Raw genomic sequence first — 16,591 nt, forward strand, 5'->3', positions numbered from 1 at the left:
TCTGAAAATGCTTAAATGTTTGACATGGGGGGGGAGGGTACTATTATTACACAAACAACCACAAAAGTAATGCTTAATACATATTTATTCATCTTTCTTACAACACAGACCTGTATACAACAGCCTTAATATTAAGTAACATATAGAGAAGAAGTAATACTCTAATGTCCGCTCTTGGGCAGCATTTTACCAAGAAGACATCAGAGTTTATCGCACAATTTATACACACAGTCATTACTGCACATTGTTTATTCTTTGCCTAGGTAATTACAGTTTATTCCCAATTATTTTCACATAAAAGCGTCCATCGCATTTTCGTCATAACACATATTGAATATAATATTCATATGTCACACATACTGTTCTTCACAGTTCTACATTTAATAGATTACATTATTGTATATGTCGATCCATATAGCGACATTATAAAGCACCATGGAATGCTAGAATCATACATTTGTAATGTTAATGACTAGCATTTCTCATTACTGTACCTGTTACATTTTGATTTGTAGTTCATTTCAGGGTTAGATTTCACCTTTTGAAACATTCATACACATAGTGTGCCATTAGACAAAGTTTTTTAATCATGTTTATTTGACACTGTGGCTGCATATGGGCTGCATTTATTTGGAGCTTATCTTTGGTCTGTTGCAGCTGTGGGTATCGTCCACATGTTTGTACATTTTCTTGGGGATAACATTGGCTTTGTGTTCTCCCCTTTGGGCTAGGTCACTGGAAAACCCTAGCAAAATCCAGGATAGAACACCGGACTATCCCAGTTTAATTTTCAGACTTCATATGTTAGAAAAATACACAAAATTTATAAATATATAATATTTAATATCATATTCACATTTGTAAATTGTAAGCATATATGGCTATATTTTGATGTTATATCACTGTGGAATGGAAACTTATAACTGTTGGTTATTATTGTAGAGTACAGAACCAGTTCTATTTTTATTGATAGTCTCATATTTCATATCATTTTTACTTTTCTCTTTAGTCCATGGTCGTGATGATTTTGATCCTTCATTATGACAGTGCTTGCACAGTTTGTCACACGTCCTTGTTCACTATTTACATTCAGCAACGCATGGTTTTGTCACTAGTAGGTACTAATTTAGTGTCCAACTACAGGTTACTGACTGCATACTATACACTGTTCTGCAAATATCTTTCACTGCAACCACACAATGTTTATCTTTTAATGTCCATCAGGAAGCAGAAATTTACACTGTTGCTCATGTAGCAACTCATGTCAATTCCAAAATTATCAACCATGTAATAGTACCTATAGTACCACTGTCATGTTTTTGTTTAACTTGTTCCCATTACACTCTTATATCACAAATTTACTGTCCTACCTTTAAACTAACATATCACTGGACAGTCTATTTCAAACCTTCATTGCCTATCTCATTTGTTCTTTTCATGCTTATATTACGCTTAGTAACAGTCTGTATTTTGTACTAATGAATGTTCAATCTCACACATTGCTGTTACTAACCACTGTTCATAAACAGTTTCAGTTAGCACATAGTTTCCTTATTTACTATGTCACCAACACATTTCGTACAAAGTTCATGTTAGCTCACAATTTTGGTTCAAGTTACGTGTCAAATTACAAATTTCTTTTTATGTAATCTCATTTATATTATGGTATATATTCTGCATATACAACAGTATATGCATCCAGTGTTCAGACAGTAACTATGCAGTGCCATGTTTTGGTGAGCTAAGAAACCTTGTAACAAACCATGGCTTACTAAGGGTATAAAAATATCTTGTAACCGGAAAAGGGAAATGTATCTGACAGCAAGAAAGAGTAGTGACCCATAAACTATCAAAAATTATAAAAACTACTGTGTTATATTAAGAAAAGTTATTAAAAAATCCAGGAGTATGTGTATCATGTCTGAAATCAGCAACTCTGATAATAAAATTAAAACAATTTGGAATATTATTAAAAGAGAAACAGGTCAACCAAGAGCAGAGGAAGACAGTATTACCATCAAATTGAATGAAAGCTTTACGAACAAAAAGTCAGAAGTTGAAAATATTTTTAATAATCATTTTCTAAATGTTGTGGATATAGTAGGATCCAGGTGTTCATTAGAAGATGCTAGGCTGTTAATGGAAGAGGCCATACCTATGCAATTTGATAGAATTGAAATCTCACCCACTTCTCCCTCTGAAATTAAGAAAATAATAAACTTGCTTAAAAGCAAAAACTCACATGGAATTGATGGCATTTCCAGCAAAATACTAAAAGCTTGTTCTCAACAGATAAGTAAGATTCTCAGCCACCTGTGTAATAGCTCTCTGGAACAGGACATTTTCCCTGATAGACCTTTGCATAAAAAAGGGGATAGATCTGATGTCAACAATTACCGTCCAATCTCCCTTCTAACAGGTTTATCCAAAATTTTTGAGAAAGTAATGTATTCAAGAGTAGCTTCACATATCTGTAAAAATGAAGTACTAACAAAATGTCAGTTTGGTTTCCAGAAAGGTTTTTCAACAGAAAATGCCATATATGCTTTCACCAGTCAAATTTTGAATGATCTGAATAACCGAAAACCACCCATTGGGATTTTTTGTGATCTCTCAAAGGCTTTTGATTGTGTAAATCATGAAATTCTGCTAGACAAGCTCAAGTATTGTGGCATTAGTGGGACAGTGCACAAATGGTTTAATTCGTACCTAACTGGAAGAGTGCAGAAAGTTGAAATAAGTAGTTCTCGTAACATGCAAAGATCAGCACATTCCTCAAACTGGGGAACTATCAAGAATGGGGTTCCACAAGGGTCAGTCTTGGGTCCTTTGTTGTTCTTATTATATATTAATGACTTGCCATTCTATATTCATGAAGAGGCAAAGTTAGTTCTCTTTGCTGATGATACAAGTATAGTAATCACACCTGAGAAACAAGAATTATCTGATGAAATTGTCAATACTGTCTTTCAGAAAATTACTAAGTGGTTCCTTGTAAACGGACTCTCACTGAATTTTGATAAGACGCAGTACATACAGTTCCGTACAGTGAATGGTATGACGCCATTAATAAATATAGACCTTAATCAGAAGCATATAGCTAAGGTAGAATGTTCCAAATTTTTAGGTATGTCCATTGATGAGAGATTAAATTGGAAGAAGCACATTGATGATCTGCTGAAACGTTTGAGTTCAGCTACTTATGCAATAAGGGTCATTGCAAATTTTGGTGATAAACATCTTAGTAAATTAGCTTACTACGCCTATTTTCACTCATTGCTTTCATATGGCATCATATTTTGGGGTAATTCATCACTGAGGAATAAAGTATTTATTGCACAAAAGCGTGTAATCAGAATAATAGCTGGAGTCCACCCAAGATCATCCTGCAGACATTTATTTAAGGATCTAGGGATATTCACAGTAGCTTCTCAGTATATATACTCTCTTATGAAATTTGTTATTAACAACCAAACCCAATTCAAAAGTAATAGCAGTGTGCATAACTACAATACTAGGAGAAAGGACGATCTTCACTATTCAAGATTAAATCTAACTTTGGCACAGAAAGGGGTGAATTATACTGGCACTAAAGTCTTTGGTCACTTACCAAATAGTATCAAAAGTCTGACAGATAACCAACAAGTATTTAAGAAGAAATTAAAAGAATTTCTGAATGACAACTCCTTCTACTCCATAGAGGAATTTTTAGATATAAATTAAGAAAAAAAATTATTAAAAAATAAAAAAAATAAAAATAAAAAATAAAGAAAAATAAAAAACACACAAAAAAATAAAGTTGTTATATTAACTTAAGTATGTTGTTAAATTAACCTAATTATGTCATGTATTGGAAAATTCGACTCGTTCCACATCATTACGAAATATCGTATTCATGATCCATGGAACTAGTATTAATCTAATCTAATCTAATCTAATCTAATCTGACTGATATGATTGTCAATTATTAATACAACATTTTCCATTGTTTAATGTATTTGAACTACATTTGAACCATATTTGACCAGGTATTTGTATTTGTCCGCAGGTCTGGTCTGACTGAAAACCAGCGTCTTGTATGACATCATTGTGATCAAGGTCATCATGTTGAAGATTGAACAAAGAGTGTTTCTTGTGGAGGATGTGTTCCGCAATGGAGACAAGTTTACCTCAGCTGTATAGCTGCATTTGCACTAAAGTTTCCAGGAGTGAAGATGCCTAACCACAATGCTGAACGGAACCTCATCACCAAGTTTCGAAAGACCGGTAGCATTCATAATGCTCCAAAATCAGGCAGGCCATCCCCATCCACATCTGAGGAGAAGGCCTCAGCTGTGCCAGGTACTTCCACAGCAAACGTAAGAGAATAGAATTTAGCACTGAATTCTTTAAATAGGAGAACTCAGTATTCAGATGAATAGCCTATGAAGAAACATACTTCTATGTGAGAAAAAGCACCCAAAGCTACAACAGGAAAAACCTACCCTCAAAAAAAAATTTGCTTGGAGAAACAGGAACCACAGTATACTTGACACTTAAGTTTCAGAACTCAGACAGTATATGTGAAACAAGCACTAATGTTCACTATACTTCCAGATGGCATCAAAATTACTTTGTTCTTGCTAGATCGATCCAAGCTGTTTTTGCATGTTATTCACTGAATAGTTTTGCTGAAAAGTATCAGGGGTGGAAGAAGAACTAGCACAGCATGAAGGATGTTTTACAGCCATTAAGCACTGCAGCATTTATTTCCTCCATAACTTCCCTGTGACAAAAAAACACATCACCATTATTATTTCTAAAAAAATGGTTTGAACGACATTTACGAAATTAATAAATCTTTTGGTTTAAAAACAGACAGGACAAAGAATAACAACAGCTTATTTTCCTGAGACTTTTGCTACAGCATATAGGGCACTAATCACACAGAAACAGCCATAATTCATTATAACCTAGTTTATAATACGCAGGTATGGCATTGGAAGAATTTACAAGTTAAAATTCACCCATTACCCATGCAAATACTAACGAAATATGGCATATAAGCAAATATCTTACTGCTTTCATTAGGCATTTCTACTTTATGGAATTCTTATATTCTTTAATTTTCGTAAGCTCCGATGAGGGCCAACATAAACAAAACGACTTTCACTTATTTTTATATAACGTTCATTTTAGACAACAGAGTTAGTCGACTGCATCCGTGGCTTTACTACAGACATTACAGATTCAAGACCATTGTTTTCACACTATATGTTTGCTCTGCTGCTTCCCTCAAATAAACGCATTATAATAAGTGAACAAGTTAATGAAAATTTGTCCTTATTGCCCTTAAATAGCATCATGCTATTTTTTGTTTTCTATTACTGGCGATGCTTTCAATTCTCTATAAATACTTTTATTTCTTTAATAATACACATTCATACTATATTACTATCCAGAAATACTTAAATTTCTTATCATTACTGAATCTCATCACAGTGTAACATGTGTTGGACTATGACGATAACAACTTTGATGTAGCTTCCAGTTTGTGGAACTGGTGGCTGTTTAGGGGAGGGCCATACACTATGGATAAGTGTGGAGGGGGGTGAATGGACAGGACTTGTTCCGGGTGAAATCCTAGCGCTAAGGGCACGTGTTTCTGTCCTTCCTGCAAGACAATGGTGAGGGGATCCTTGACACAACGTTTTTCAAGAATGAGGCGTGGTTTCACCTCTCTGGTTATGTGAATAGCCACGACAGTCATGTGTGGATCACAGAGAATCTGCATGAATTTAAGGTGTCCCCACTGCATGAACAAAAGGTCGGTGTTTGGTATGCTTTGAGTCGTAAACACATCAGTGGTTTGATCTTCTTTCAGGACGCCATAAACACAAACTGGTACTGCGCCTGCATTCTGGAACCCTTCCTAGGTGAACTGAATGAGGACGAATTTGCGAATGCCTAGTTCCAACAGGACAGGGCGATTGCACATACCACCCACAAGGCGATGAACTTTTTAAAGGATATCTTCGGTAACTGCATCATCTCTCGAGGACTCTGGCCTCCACATTCAGTCGATTTAGCTCCAACAGATTACTTTCTATGGGGTACATTGAAGGGAAAGGCCTATGAAGGCAATCTGCACACCATACAAGAACCACAAACTGCACATACACACACACACACACACACACACACACACACACACACACACATATATATATATATATATATATATATATATATATATATATATGAAGGGCTCAGAGAGATATAGTCATAAGCCACAATTTTCGCGAAATTGAGTTTTTCATGTTGCGGCATTCTTAACAATGTCTTCTTCACAATGTGTTGAAAAAGTTCCGTGTTACTGCAACAGATGGCAGGCTATGATGGAGTGCAGTTCTATGCTGTTCCATCTGGTGGTAATTTCAGATCATACATAGTCACAAGCCACGGTAAAATGGCAGGTGGGTCAGGAACGTCTGAGGCGTCTTCGGGTCTTCATCGCATATTTGACACAGACAGTAGTGGAAGTGAAGAGCTTTACCCTTTGGATTCTGACAGTGATGAATCGTGGCATCCATCGACCAGCAGTGGCATCTCAGATGATGTTTCGGTAAGTATATCAACGGGTTATTTCTGATGATTAATTGCCTATGGCTTGTGACTTTGTTTCTCTCAACATTGCCAACGCATTTGACAGCCATCCTGTGTGTTAATGATGAAACTTGATGGGCACATTTATATTACTGCTTAATGGTGCAATAATGTAGTTTCAAAAGCAAAAGATGTGTAAAAAATATTTTCTCATTAATGTGATCTTAGTGAAATTTAATGTTTTGTGTGGCTTATGACTATATCTCACGCAAATTCTTAGACTATTTTTCTCTTCATATTATGGCTTGAAATAAGTAGAACAAACGAAGAATCACTCGAAAAACCAAAGCCTTCACGGAAAAGAAAGCGAAATATTGATCAGTGGAAGAAAAATAAAGCAAAACGTCGACGAAATGCTGGTCAGCAGTATAAGTCTTTAAAAACCCACAAGACTGTTCAGGCTGCTACTATAGGAAGTCCCTGTACTTCTTTAAATAAATGATTCACAAAACTGCTTGGAGAGGAAGAAAACATTTTTCATCCATTTTGGGACGTAGGAAACTTTAATGCCCAGAATACTTACCTGATGAGCTGTATGAAAATGCAACCCGAAAAGCGGAGGTTTGTTCACTATTTAAATACAAATGGTTCAATATTTTATATATTTATTTCATTTTGTTATATTTGTCATAATTTCTTTCAAAGCTATCCAAAAAAGATTTCCACGAAAATATCATCCAGGGATGTTACAGTTTCTTATAACATGAGGGTATGTGGAATAGAAGTCATGATCTGCAAGGAAGCTTTCCCAAGGGTTCATGGCTTACAGATACATGCACGAAGAGTGAGGACTTTGCAACATCAAATGAAGTAGGGATCTGCAGTGCCAAAAGAAGATGGAAGAGGTTTGTATGTTACTCTGTGCTATAAGTTAGGGATGTACTCAAACTGAGTAGTATACAAATATTTCTATTAGGAAGGGGATATAAGCTCACCTTTTTTTTCTTTCAGGAAAACATGGAAACTACCCACATAAATTTAGAGACGAAGCTGTACAAAGTGTTAGAGAATTTCTCAACGCCATACCGAAATATAACAGTCATTACAATAGGGTGTATTTGGATTGTGATCTCACAACTGCTTCCTTATTTCGAGATAAATACTCAGAATACTGCAAGGAAAAGCAGGTTCCTGCAGTATCTGAAAGTAAATTCAGAGAAATTTTCGTATCTGAATTTAACATAGGCTTCAAACTACCAAATAGTGGCACCTGTTCAAAATGTGATGGATTTCTAATTGCAATAAATAACCCAGAATTATGTGCAGAAGAAGTCACAGAGAAGAAACAACAATATGAACTGCATCTCAAAAAGGTTGACAGAGGACAAAATATTAATGCGTCTTTAACTGCTCTGACTAAAGAAAATTCGAAAGAGCATCATGTGATAGCAATGGGCATGCAGCAAACGTTCCCCACACCTAAGCTAACAGTTGGTACAGCATTTTACAAGAGGAAAATATGGACATATAACTTTGGTGTCCACGACTGTGGATCAAATAAGGGTTATATGTTTCTGTGGAGCGAGAACGATGGAGGATGGGGTTCAGATGACGTTGGGAGCTGCTTATGGAAGTTCTTGTAGATAACTAATCCTCAGACAAAACATCTCCACATAATCATAGACAAATGCAAGGATCAGGCAAAGAATTGGACTATTATTGCTTTGGAAAGGTCTATTGTTGCTACCAAAAGATGTGATTCTGTCCAGCATTATTTCCCCGTGGTAGGTCACACCATGCTACCTTGCGATTGTGATTTTGGTCGCACTGAAAGGTATGCAAGAAACATATGTCCAATAGTGTACATTCCAGATGAATGGGCAGAAGTAATAAAATCTGCGAGTCCAAAACATTTCATTGTAACTAAAATGGAAAGAGAAGGCTTCAGAAGTTTGGAAAGCCTGAAGACATAGATCTCAAAACGTACAGAATCCACGTCTGGAGATCCCCACCATTTCAGTGAACCAACTCAATTTAAGTTTGAGTCTGAAGATCCCTTCAAGCTAAGTGTAAAGCACTCTTATTCAGACATGGGAGCTTTCATGTCAGTGGATATTCGTGTCAAAAAGAAATGAAGGCTAGTTGAACCAAAACCATATCACATGCCAATAAAGTACAGAAAGCCACTACCAATTAACCAGAAAAAATTGATGATGTACTGTCTCTTATGCCATACATACCTGCAGCAAATCAAGATTTCTTTCGGTAATGTACTGGAAATAACGTGTTCAAAGATGAGGTAGAGGAACTTCCTTGATGTAACTGTATCAATGAAAAAGTAACTTATACATCTCAGATACCTGATATGTATATATTAATGTGTAAAAATTATATATTCTGCTTGCTGTGTAAGAGTAGTTAAAATAAATCCTTACAAATTCATACTTTATGTTTTAAAAAATTTTTTGGGAGATATAGTCATAAGTCACCGTTGACTACATCTTAATTAGAATTATTCTAAAATTAATATTTTATAGCATGCAGGGAGTTGACTATTTAACAACATGCTTCGCAAGTATTAAGCAAGTGTTTGCAGTAGGAATAAGGTTTCTATTTTGTATTAAACATTTTCAGACCTCCGTGGAACTTTAAACTCGCTGTATCTCAAAAGTAGTTCGATGTGGCTTATGACTATATCTCTCTGACCCCTTCATATATATATACCTCTGTGTATGTGTGTATGTGTGTGTGTGTGTGTGTGTGTGTGTGTGTGTGTGTGTGTGTGTGTCATCCTTCAAAATTGAAAACATATCACACACATGATGGCAAGACTCCATCTTTGTCGGTTTCTTTTTCTTTACTTACTCTTGTATATTATTTTTGTCTATGAGAGTGCATAAGAAGACCTATGGTGTTTCTAAAGTGCTGAGTATTTGCACACCTGTTCCCCTTTCCTTCAGTCAGCTATCTCTTCTCTTCTTGTTCATTATTCGCAATTTGAATAAGTAGTGCTTGAATATAGCAGCATTAAAATGGCTATCTTTCTACTACTTTAAGCAATTATCATTAAATTGAAAAACGCAAGAAAAATTTAAAATGTTTTTAGAGATAAATTTTTCTCTTAGGTTATGATTTATTTATCTTATCTTAATTAGGGTTTCTTAATCAAACTTGACATTATTTACATTAATTAATTCATGGCACATAATTCTTTGTGTGAAGCGGACCCTACTGCATAATTTTCCTTATACACTACAAATAATTATTTGATCTTACATACAAAAAAGATAAATAACTTTAACCTCGTGGTTTCTTACCAATAAAATAAACTGAAAAATATTTCTGACATTGCCCATATACTAAGAATACAAATAATATGAATTAAGAAAATATATAGACATATATTTACTATACATGAATGTTGATCATTGGAAGTATTTTTATAAATCTTTTTATGTCTATAACCCCTTTGCTTTATCGTTCTCTATGTGTCTAAGTAGTCAGCTGCATTCATGCGATATGCTGTCTCATATGGCCCCTAGTAAAGCAGTTGCCATTTTTGTCTTCTTATTGAGTACTGATGACTTAGAGTGCGTTTTTAGTAGTACAAAGTCACCCTTTTGTGACAGCTGATTTTCTCTTATTTGTGTATCAAATTTTGCTTTCCTAACATGTGCACACTTTGTCAAGTCAGCAAAAGTTCAGATATTTTCCTTCTCTGGCTCTAATCGGCCTAGGTAGTTTGGGTAATGGTGTTAGTCATTCACTTGTTTCATCTGTGTCCAGCATTACCTCAGCTGAGGCGTGACCTATGCTGAATGTGGCAAGTTTTTGTTGATATTTTCGAAGATCAGTGCATAATCTGTCCATTTTTTGCTGGTTTGGAGTATACATGCATATGGACTGATTGAATTCTTTAAATTTCTGTTGCACTGGACTGGACTCAACAGCATAGAAACTGAATATTAATATGTGTTTGCTTTCTTGTTCATTGATGAATGCCTTCCACTTAAATCCTGTGAAGTATGCTACATTAACTGATAGTATTGCATGGTATTTACCTATCTTGGATATCTCGTCTTTCACGATTTTCTTTATGAAGTGTTTGCAGCAATGGTTTTCATGGTACTCACCTTGAGTTACTTTAAAAAAGTATCACATACTGTTAAAGGACACTTTATGTCATTACTGTATGTAGTTGTCCAGCGACATCCACAGATCTTAACTGTTATAGATGTGTAGGTATTATGGAATGCAATTCTGTTTTGCAATACCTGTTTACATGTTTCGTTTTTTGACAAGTCACACACATTCTCAACAGAATTTCTTATTCAGAAAATAGCAATACCGCTCTATTATGGCTACAAATTTCCTATGCTAATTTGTCACCAAGTGACATGCATATGCCATACAAAATTTTCTATACATGCATTTGGAATGCATTCGCACCACACCTCCGAATGCACATCTTTTCTAAAAAAACAGAATCTTTATTTATTTTGTTTATCCTATGACAATACATACACAAAGATTACCAATTACAACATTTAAGCACGGATCTCCAGCATAAAATAACACAGATAACAACAGCTATAGATAGATATCAACGTCTTTTTTGTATTTTATAACATCACTTGTCGCTGTGAGGAAACCTTCAAAAGGACCCTTGTAGGCATATCTGAGACATATCAATAAAACATGAGCAACTGTCTGTTGTTCCACACCACAGTCACGGGATGATGATGAAGATTTGCCCCACTTGTAGAGAGTGTCTGCACATTGTCCATGGCCTGTTCAGATGTGGTTCAAAATAGTCTGACGCTGGTCGAATCCAGAAGGTTTCTTCTAGATGCAAATCAGCTTCAGGCATTGTTGGGAACAGTTTTGTTGCCAACAGCGTATCCATTCATCGATGGGATTGAATTCAGTTTCCATGAGAGTCCTGGCTGTGATGAAAGTGGGATGTCTTAATCTTAGTCTTTTTCGCTTCACAGGGAATACGTCGCCCACTATTGGAAGGTCGCTGTTATTAGCACTGGTACTCACACAGTAGTGTGCTCTTCTGTCTAATGTCAGGAGGTGGAATGTGGCTCAAGACAGGTAGCCAGTAGTTGGGAGTCGATCATATTGATCCACTAACAATGTGCATGGTTTCGTTAAGTTGTGCATCTATCTTTTTTACATGTGGACTATTAAGCCAGACAGGTGCACAGTACTCTGTTGCTGAATATACTAAACTGAGTGCTGATACCCAGAGAGCGTCTGCTGACAAACTCCAACGAAAGCCATGGAGTCATGGAGAATGTTGTTCCTGGTTTTGAGTTTAGCAGATGTTGGTGTCAAGTGCTCCTTAGAAGAAAGAGTCCTATCTAACATAAACCCAAGGTATTTCGGGTGCATATTATGATGAAGTTTGTGTTCTTCAACGTAGATATCGAGGACCCTGTGTGCAAATCTATTGGACAGATGACAACATGAAGCTTCTGTTTAATTGAGTTTGGTTGTAACTTCAATTCGTGGAAATAGTGACATAAGATATGTAAATCAGAAGTTAGGATTTCTTCAGTTCTTTCAAAAGTTTTGTGCTGGGTAGCTATTGCCCAGTCGTCTAAATAGCCAAACTTTCTGGACTCCGCTTGGAGGGATATCAGATGTATATAGATTAAACAGGATGTTATCGTCATCTTACAGTGCTTATTTTATTCATTCAGTTGGTCCTGGATAATGAACTGCTTTATTGTACATCAAGTAGGGTGGGCATCTTGCAATTGAACCATATTTTTCCACATTCATAAAAATCTGTGCCTAGAAGTTTGATCTTTTATTAATAAAATTTTACATTCTGATGCTTGTTCTACCAACTCTGCCAGTTCTGGTAGACTTGGGATAAATGTGATAATGTGTCTGCTATAACATTATCTTTCCCACTTATGTGCATAATTTGGAACTTGTATTCTTGATGCATTAACGGCCAACTGACCAATCTTCCATGCAGTGACTTGCAAGTAAGCAAAAAACTTAATGCCTGGTGGTGGCAAAGTAATTTATTCTGTTTACCGCATACATAGCAATGAAATTTTCACAACACCTACACCACTGCTAATGCTTCTAATTCAGTAACTGAATATGATCATTCACAGCTGGACAACACTCTATTTGCTAAGGCCATTACTGAGATCTCCTCCTTTTCGTTCACTTCTTCTATTTGAAACAAGCATGCCTCTAGACCACAAAAACAATGTGTCAGTGGCAAGAGAAATATCATTCTACATTTTAGGGTTATATAAAATACTGAATTTAATAATGCTTGCTTCTTATCTTCACATACCTGTTGGACCTCTGCTGACCAAACTCTAAGGGTATTTTTACGCAACAAATTCAGTAGAACCTCACCGTTAAGTATTTGGTCAGGCACGGATCTACAAAACAACGAAACAGTGCTGATGAATGCTTTTTAACTGTTTTTTTTTAGTTCTGGATCTAGAAAATTGTCCTGTGGCCCCGTTTTTTGTGCATCAGGCACTATTCTTAAGGTAAGATTATGTGTGACAGAAATTTTATTTGCTTTCTACCAGATTTAGATTTTTCTAAGTTAGCTGTGATAACAACACCCGAAGACTTTTTTAGGACTCTTTCCAGTACGTCAACATGTTCTTCCCAGATAGAAGTTGCTTCCAGTAGCTTATTTATGTCCCTAGTAACCAAAAAATCTTATTTTGTCCCTAGTTTCGCCACAGCGCCTAAAGCACTTCAATATGGCGAAATGTATAGCTCTATAATTCCACATTGTACTATATTTCTATTTTCTTTGGTAACTTTCTCCTTCTCTGTCCATGAGACATGATAATGTTTTGCGTGGCACTAAATCAGTATGGTATGTATACCCTGTTACTATTCATGGTTGTTCAGAAAACATTTAACTAAGTTACTTTACATGCTCCTTGGTGGTTAAGTAATCGAATTCTTTCAACTTAGAGCTAATCAAGCTGAGTTTTCCAGGTAGATCCTCGTTTTCTGTGTTCAGGTAATAATATTCTCTCTTCGATTAAGTCACTGCTAATATGCAGTGTACTTAGCCACTTGCATTTCCCCTTGACAATATTTGCCATGTATTTTTTTTCTTTTAATCCTCTCCCATCAGGACGCAGATTACTGTCAATCACTTCACTACCAGAAAAGTACATAACACTACTTCTTTACCAATTGTTATTGCAATCTGATGTATCTTTGTACGCTTCACTCTGTTAACTTTTGTCCTAATTGGCTATTTCATTCTTTGTCACATTCTGTTCACTTCTATTCTAATTGTTTATCCCATTCTGTTTGTCTTTGTTCACATTGTCTCTCCTGATTTTCTAGCTGTCTCTCACATTCTCTATCTCGTTGTCCTTGTCTTTGTTCACATTTCTACCTCATTCTTCAAGTTCCCATAAAAACTGTAAAAACGCATCCAGTGCAGATGAACACACAGGCAGAGTTTCTACACTGTTTGAATACAGTTCAACATTGCTTACATCGGGGATATTCCTTGGTGACAACACTCCTGAACTAGCTTTGTTCCCCATTTTTCTACCTAGCTTGACCATACTGAACAGTATGTTGGAGGATTTCTCACTGTTCTCATTCACAAATATTATGTATAACCACACAAGTGAAGTCATAGTCACTACATTCAAGGTGGAATGTAAATTTAATAGTAGGAGCTCATCAAAACACATGAGTGTATGATCTACTTCTACCATTCTTTGATTATTGTTGGGTGAAATGATCTCTGTTGTGATCATGCCACCTGCCCCCAGCATGACATTTGCTGTAGCAGAGGCTACATTGTCATTTTCGTAATCGCTTATGTCGGGAACTAGCTTTGTATTCCATTTTACTATCTAGCTTCATCATACTAAATAGTACGTTGAAAGACTTCTCACTGTTCTCATGCACAAAAATTATAATCACACAAGTAAAGTCACAGTCACTACATATAAGGTGGAAAGGACATTTAATTGTATGAGCTCAGCAAAAACATTTCAGCTTGCTTACCTACACAAGACAATCAAATCTCTTGTCTTCGTGTATTTAAGATACATATAAGTCATTATTGTAGTTTTAATTTAAAATACCTTGAAAATTTATTATGCATTACGAGCAATCTGATGTACTATCACACAAGAAATAAAGAGTGCATGTACTGTGGTTCTTACCTTGTTTACATATCGTTTTTATACTTTTATCTGTTATTGTTCTTTTCCAAAAATTTCATAGGTCTCTTCTCAGAATTGTTTTATATTATACAATCATTCTCTTCATAAATAAATTTCCTTTCCCTCAACAGTTCCCATGGGTAACATGTAAGAGAAATTGCATCATAAGTAATACATAAAAATATACATATGTACAAATTGCTCTTTATATTTTATGTGTTACATATATTTGGACCAACATTATTGGACGATAGTTGTGTTATTTCTTTACTATTACCAAGTAGTTAATTCTTTTTTATGCTTTAAAATGACTCTTTATACATTATGTATATGCACAATCGTAATGGAGAGACATATAAGCAATAGCAAAAATCAAAAAAATGTATTTTATTTTTCCTTCTGTTAATTGTGTTCACAATCTTTTAATTTAAATTTTTTGTCTGGTGTTTAATGCTTCAGGGCCTCAAATAACTTTAATGAATAAAATGCTTAATGAAATTACTTATATTATTACATGAGTGCAGGCTACAGCATATTCCTGAAATACCCATCAAGAAATTGAAAACTTACATTACTCTCATTCATTAATATGTTGAAGATCGTGTGTAATTTACTTCCCATAGAACTGCACGCCCATTTTGCAATTTAATGAAAATAAGAGGAATAAAACGGAAGGTGATGAAATTTTGCATATAACCAAATGGCAGAATACTCTCATCTTTGTGTGTTATCATTTGCCAAAATCTCATTTCGATATCTCAAACCGCTAATGAAATATGAGGAATGTTGTGGATGTTTCACTCTGGCTTTATCACTGGCGCAGTGCGATCGCAAATGATTTTGCTATGTCAGATCAATTCCCTTGAGATTGGTGACCAATAGAGACATCCATCCAAATCTAAAGAAAAATTCAATATGTTAGCTAAATTTCATATGCAGCATCCTATTATGTAATATACACCAGACACAAAATCATAGCGATCCCTAATTTTCATTTCAAACCTTCTCAAATTTCGTGCAATGTCTAACTTCCACATAAAACTGGGTTCACATGCACCTCTAATGTGGCACCACAGCTTGTGGCTTGCTGTAGTAGCATGGTCAACTACTGTTCACACAGGACACCACAAATTCTATGTAGTTTTACAGCTTTCAATAAGGCGTCAATTGAAATCACACGGGCAGATATTTGATTTGATTTTTTTATTTGGTTCTGTGGATTACATATTGCACAAAGGGTGTAGTAGTAACATAGAAAAAGTCAAGTTAAATAATACAAAATTGGTTGATTCTGTGAATGATTGATTGCAGACAATAGTATAACCTGCATTTTACTGATATACGTTAAAGTGAATGCTTCAAATAGTAGAATGAATTGAATTTTGTGAATGTGGTTTCGTTTTTTTTCATCTCCATTTCAGAAACTTTGAGTTTTTTATTTACTGTTTAAAACTGTATAGTGCAAGTGTTTGAAAAATTTGCTGTGGACCATTTGTTATTTGGTTAGTGACTGTCAGCGATGTATCCTGCATTGCAGAGTTGTTACCCTTGATCAGAATATCATCTGCAAATATGATTACTTTTGATCTGTCCTGAATGGTAACTGGTAGATGATTAATGTAGATCAGGAAAATCAATGGCCCAAGGATCGAGCCCTGGGGGATTCCATATTATACATTGCCCCAGTCTAAGTTTACTGTTACACCTCCCTCCATTAAGATAACTCTTTGCTTCCTGTTGTATAGATAAGATTCTAGTCACATCAAAGGTCTGTCTTTGATGCTATACCGTGGAAACTTTTTTAACAA

This window comes from Schistocerca cancellata, chromosome 1 (genome assembly GCF_023864275.1).
Source record: "Schistocerca cancellata isolate TAMUIC-IGC-003103 chromosome 1, iqSchCanc2.1, whole genome shotgun sequence".
NCBI lineage: Eukaryota > Metazoa > Arthropoda > Insecta > Orthoptera > Acrididae > Schistocerca > Schistocerca cancellata.